At 45.8% G+C, this 5,899-nt stretch overlaps 1 long non-coding RNA gene and 1 other non-coding gene across 3 annotated transcripts; both read left to right on the forward strand.

Annotated features, from left to right (window-relative positions):
• The first annotated feature begins 9 nt into the window (after nucleotides 1-9).
• LOC125910758 (uncharacterized) lies at nucleotides 10-4,662 on the forward strand. 2 transcript variants are annotated; one of them, XR_007454156.1, is made up of 4 exons: nucleotides 10-167; nucleotides 2,087-2,234; nucleotides 3,165-3,271; nucleotides 4,346-4,662. It is a non-coding gene; the product is annotated as an uncharacterized LOC125910758 (long non-coding RNA). The 2 variants fall into 2 exon arrangements; XR_007454155.1 differs by lacking the exon at nucleotides 3,165-3,271 and having other exon boundaries at nucleotides 18-167.
• LOC125910866 (small Cajal body-specific RNA 15) lies at nucleotides 3,396-3,522 on the forward strand. Its single transcript, XR_007454199.1, has one exon. It is a non-coding gene; the product is annotated as a small Cajal body-specific RNA 15 (non-coding RNA).
• Nucleotides 4,663-5,899: the final 1,237 nt, after the last annotated feature.

Here is a 5,899-nt window from a genome sequence, read left to right on the forward strand (position 1 = left end):
GAGAGTGCAGTTGCTGTCGGGGTCGCGTCCGGGAGGGCCGGGTGCGGTTGTGGCGTAGAGCAAGGCTGATCTCGGGCCACCCGCGGGGCGGGCGACGATATCGTCCTAGTGGGCAGGCTGGCTGGCGTGTCGGGTTTCGGGGAGTATGGCGGGGAACCGGAGTAGAGGTGAGAGGTCGGCGTATCTGTCGCGAGGGTCCTCGTCACCCAACCACATATACGTCTCATACCTAACTCTTGCTCAGCTTTTTCGACCCCGTCTAAAAAGACAAGCCTGGTAGTTCACGGAGGTGCGGTGGGGAATATATGTGGAAGGGAGAAGTAATGTTTAAGGAAAAACAATTCAGGAGGTGAATTTAACATAAGTGGTCCCTTAAGGGATGTGACTCCGGGGCCTGTGCATAACCAGGCCCTCTGAATCGGTGACTCCTGCTTGAGGCAGCAGCACCTGTTGCATTAATTTGAAAACATATACACAGGCGGGTGATTTTCAAGCTTCCTGAATCTGCCAGCCAAGTCATTGGGAGTCGGAGGAGGGACAGCCATCTGGGTCATCCCCCACGGTTCAGTTTTTAATGGAAGCATAGTGAGAGGAGACAGGTTGAAAGTCAGGAATTAGAAATGTGTCATTTATTTACGTTTTATTATTTTTTATTAAAAATTTTTTAATGTTCTTGAGAGAGTGAGTGTGAGTGGGGGAGGGGCAGAGACACAAAGACACAGAATCCTAAACAGGCTCCCAACTCCCAGCTGTCAACACAGAGGCTGACACCGGGTTTGAACTCACCAGCCGGTGAGATCGTAACCTGAGCCCAAGTCGGCGGCTCAACCTACTGAGGCACGCAGGCGCCCCTGTAGGCAGTTTCTGTTTCACTCACTCCTCTTGACCATTTAACTCCTGCTTCCATCAGTGACCACAGCAGGCTACACATCTCACTTCTAGAACTCGAGACTTTTCAGTGGAATAGTAACTGCACAGAAACGGACCCACTATTGAATTCATTATTATTGCTCCATGAGTAGGTGTTTAAAATGCCTTATACTTTACAGAAATCCTTGGTAGGTAGTTATAGATGGTTATTTGGGGGAGATTGGCTTGAGGTTCTTTGAAGGGCTGGGAACATATTTTTTTTTTTTAAATAATGAAGCCTAGGCTCTGAAAATTCTATAAACTGTTTAGGAAAGGATGAGATTTCAAGAACAACAGGCACCTCCATATATGTAGTATTTTCCCCTACATCTGATATGGAAATTTGGGTAAAATTTTGGGGGGTGGGGTGAGGAAGCCTCTCCCATAAAATGACTTTTTAAAGACACTTGACATTTGAGAAGGTATCACCTGTGGTCTTCTTCTCAGGTATCACCTGAGTTTGTCATTACCTTTACAGCATACGATTTCCTCCATGAAAGTCCTAGATTCTAAGACCAGCAGAGAGTCATGGTGTGACGTGCTATCAGGGCCAAGGGGTAACTTCCACTCATCAGCCTCCAAACATATAAACCAGATTGATGTTTGAGAACATTTAAAATATGTATGTTGTACACTCTGGGCTCTCTCTCGAATCATCAAAACTATAATAAATATTAAATGTGTTAAAGATCTCTTGCAGGGATAGGAAGGAAACGTGCTAAACCACATACATCTTCCTCAGATTCCCATAAACCCCTCCCACTCCTCCCAAGTTAGAAGTCACTGTTACTAACAGGGTTCTTTGGTAGATCTCTCAAGTGTTTGGGGACAGAAGAAAGGCTGAGAATCACTCGCTATTTTTTATCTCCCTCTCCCCGCTCGACACACAATTTGAAAGTGCTTTGCTTTTTTTTTCTTTTGAGGGAGAGAGCGAGTGAGCACGAGAGCAAGAGGGTCGGCAGGAGGGGCAGAAGGAGGGAGAGAGAGAGAGAATCCTAAGCAGGTTCCATGCGAGGGTGGAGCCCAACCGTGAGTGAGATCGTGACCTAAGCTGAAACCAAAGTCAGACGCTTAACCGACCGAGCCACTCGGGCGCCCCATGGAAGTGCTTTGCTTTCTGATGAAGAAATTTTCTTTTAATTTGGACGACAATTCGATGCCTCTTATCTCTTTTCAGGGATGTGAGCGTTTGAAAGCAGAATGCCTTTGCTTCCATGATCTGATCAGAGATTATGAAGATACAGTTCCTCCCTTTGGTTTGCATACAGTTAAGTGGAGCAGACACAGGTCAATGGTCAGTGTGCCACTTAAGTATTCAAGAAGAGGTGAGTGTGTGCAACTTAACTCGGCTGGGGAGGGGCGGGAATTAAGTGCTTCCGGGAAGTGACTTTTGAGCTATACAGGCATTAGGAGGACAAGAAAGGGTAGGTCCATTCCAGGTACCTAGGGGTCTGTGACCTGTGGCTTGTTTACAAATTGTGAATTACACAGAAGACAGGGTCAGGTGTCTTCTGCCTTTCTTCAGAGGTCTGTCCTTCTGAGGATAGTGCTCCTCTTGTTTTCCTTCTCTCTCCCTGTCCTTCTTCCCCTTAATTAGATGGATGTCGAGGATAGAAAAGACGTCAGAGGGGAGGCATCTTTCTGAGTGGCAGAGCAATAGGACAGGTTTACCAAGAAATAATGATTGTACTCAGGAAATCCATCTCTAAAAACTGCGTTCCTGCTTTGTTAAAATGCACAGCTGGGAAACCTCAATTTTGTTGATTGATTGCTTTCCCAGTGAATGGATTATATTCTTGTCTCTAATCCAGTCTTTTCGAATTTAGGGGCCTCTCTTAAGCCCACCTCTAGGCCTAGGAATGAGCATGGGGGAGGCAGCAAAATCAGAACCCAAGTTCATACTACAAAAGCATTTTTGTTGGCTATAACTGAGTGACCGCATGTTGTTTGACCTGCAAGCTGGGTAGCTGAATTGTAATTCAAATCAATGATAGTTTAATTCCACTAGGATCCGATGAAGGTGGAACTAGGCAGAAAAACCTGATTCTGTCAAAGTCTGGGGAGAATGACGAAAAAGCAATCAATCGGTGAATCGGGCTTAATTTTTTTCTGGGACTGGGACTAGCAGAAGACAAGCAGTGAAGTGGAAGACGCGACAGGCGTGCCAAGAACTAGCGCCTGTGCGCTAGCAGCTCTAAAGTAATTACTAAGTCGGGGCATCCATCGTGCCCAGCTCATCATCACGCTTCTTCTAGGAGACTTGCTGACGGAGAAGGTGCTGACTGGCCGGAATCTTCTTCGCAAATCCTGAACTCTCATCTTGCATTTAGATTCCTTAACCATGGATTGCAGTGAAGCACGTGTACGTTAGCGTTCCAGTCTGTGAACACTCGAAAAGTAGATGGTTATCTAAAAGTAATCAACTAGCATTCCTTTCGTGTCTTGACGTGCTGGAGGACAGTGTTTCAAAGGCTGGACTTGGTCTTCTGGAGACTAAGAAAATAGAGTCCTTGAAGTCAAGCCGACTCTGCTGTTAGCCTCCTAAATGAAAAGGTAGATAGAACAGGTCTTGTTTACAAAACAAATTCAAGACCTACTTATCTACCAACAGCATTTATACGCATAGTGTGGTCTTGCTGTGGAAAATAGGAACAGTAAATTGAGAGATTAGAAAGGGTGGGAAAAGGCAGTGAACCCACAAGACTCTTCCTGTACTAACTGATAGGAAGGTGGTTGGAAATTGGAGAAGTTGTTCAGGAAAGCGGAGGACGGGACCTTTCCTGTAGTGCAGCCTTCGGAGGGTCCAGCAGGTTCTCTGGTAGCTAAGCCTCCTTGGACAGAGACGAGCGGATCTCATTTACAGAATGCCATGTCATGGTGAATTGTGCTGCGGGCAGCTGCCAGTGTGAGCCGTGTAAGGTTATGATTCTGACAAATATTGAGAGGATGAGAAGCATTAAGGAAAAGGCCTCATTGCCCATGCAATCACTCTGCTTTATACTGGTCACCACGCTTGTGCTTCAGAAAGATTTTATCGGGTGTGTACAAGCAATGATTGCTTATCATCGTCTGAATCAGCAGGAAGTCCATTAAACGCACTTTTCCAAATAAAAGGCAATTTCATTTTATCGGAAACCAGTGTCTCTGACCAACTTTCCAGTCCCATCTAAGGGTGCCTTAAATTCTGATTATTCTGAATTACTAAGCCCATGTTAGTTTACACTAAGATTCTGTGGTTATTTTACATAGTCTCCCCTTTGTTGAGGGAAGCCAAAACTTATGTTAATAACCTACTCAAGAGTTAGAAAGTAATATAGGTAAAGCTAGGAAAAGAACAGATTGGTATCTTTTGTTTTATCTGCAGTGTCAGGGATTGTGGCTACGATATTCTGACTTTTTAAAAATCCGTTTTGTTTTTTGTTTTGTTTTTTAACAGATATATCAGCAGGTTGCAGCTGAACATGGCCTTGAGGTAAATCCTGCCCCCGTTGAAATTTGGTTTCAGCAGATTATTCATGGTAATTTAGGAACTGGAATATTTTACAGAAAAAAAAATATTTCGTTTGGTTCTGTTCTAGACTTATTTTTTCTTCTCCTAGAAGAACCATGTTTAAACAAAACTTCACTATGCTGAAGAACTGTGATGCTTTAAGTTGGTCATCTGCCTCATTTTAAAGTAAGTGAATTTTATATGTCAACACAAATTCTAGATGTTTTTTTTCTTGATCAATAAAACTTTTTACTCAAACCTTACAGGTGTCGAGTTTTTAATCGTTTTATCCACGTTCAGGTTACATGTGAAACATTCCATAAAGCCTTTAGAGTGCTGAATTCAAATTTGCCGTATCCGTGACAGCCTACCTCCTGCTTGGTAGTTTCTGTTGCAGTGGCTAAGCTTGGTTTTGAATATGCACACATGTATATTCTGTTTGTAACTTGAACCATCTCTGTTTACACTGGCCGTCCCTTCCTTATCTCAGGGTAGTAAGACTGTCAAGTTGTTAATTCAGGAATCTGAGCTGCCATGTGTATGAACAGGCAGGGTTTTGAGACAGGCGACTTGAGAGGCGTTCATCGCATCAGACTTTGTGCTGGAAAACACTAAAGTTTTAGATCACAGGATTTGCAGTTCCCACGAAACCATGAGTGATGAGATATGGGGCGTATCTGTGCAGAGGGGCATCTGCCGGGCGGAACAAAACGGTCTGAGAACCGCTTCACAGGCAGGGTCCCCTACTCTGCACCCACACGTCCAAGCTCGAAGACGCAGTGTGCAGAGCTTTAGGTGGCAGCTGGAGAGCCGAGCGGAGAACCAGGAAGGTAGCCCGCGGGGCCGGTGCTGTGGGCACAGGAGGGCATGACAGCAGAGAGGCAGGAGGCCCCAGAGCTGCTGGCCCAGGGGCCGCTTTGCACACCGGTGCTCAGCTTTAGCCTTTGGCGGGCGAGGTTCTCTCTCCCGAAGCTGCCACGCATTTGCCATACGTTCTATATCGTGCGCTCCCGTGTTCATCATTAAATCTCTCAGTCTGTTGAGTCTAGTCTAGTCTCGTCTATTGAGGCTAGTGCTATTTTTTCTTTGTTTAAAGGGACACGGGAACTCTGGAAGATCATGTGACTCCTTGCAGAGTAGCTACAGAGGAGCAATCAAACCTCGGTCTTTTGATTTCCAGCCTGGTTCTCTCCACGTGACAGGATAGTTCCTAGAATCAGTTGTGACTAATGTTCTCTGTTTTTTCCCGCTTTAGCCCCCGTTCCCTCTCCCGATGCGCTGAAAGTGCCACGTTTACGTGTAGGCCGCTGCGGGACGTGAAGTGCGTAGTAGAGCGTTCCATTTTGCCCAGTCTTGCCATCAAGCCGCAGGTGCCCTTCTGTTCCTTCAGACTGCCTCCCCTCCAGGTTTTGTCCATCTCCCTGCCGTACGTCCTTTGCTCTAGTTTGGAAAGAGCCCCACCATCCCTCACACGGAGAGCAGAGAGCCCGACAACGGTGG

The sequence above is a fragment of the Panthera uncia genome (assembly GCF_023721935.1).
Source record: "Panthera uncia isolate 11264 chromosome B3 unlocalized genomic scaffold, Puncia_PCG_1.0 HiC_scaffold_2, whole genome shotgun sequence".
Classification (NCBI taxonomy): Eukaryota; Metazoa; Chordata; class Mammalia; order Carnivora; family Felidae; genus Panthera; species Panthera uncia.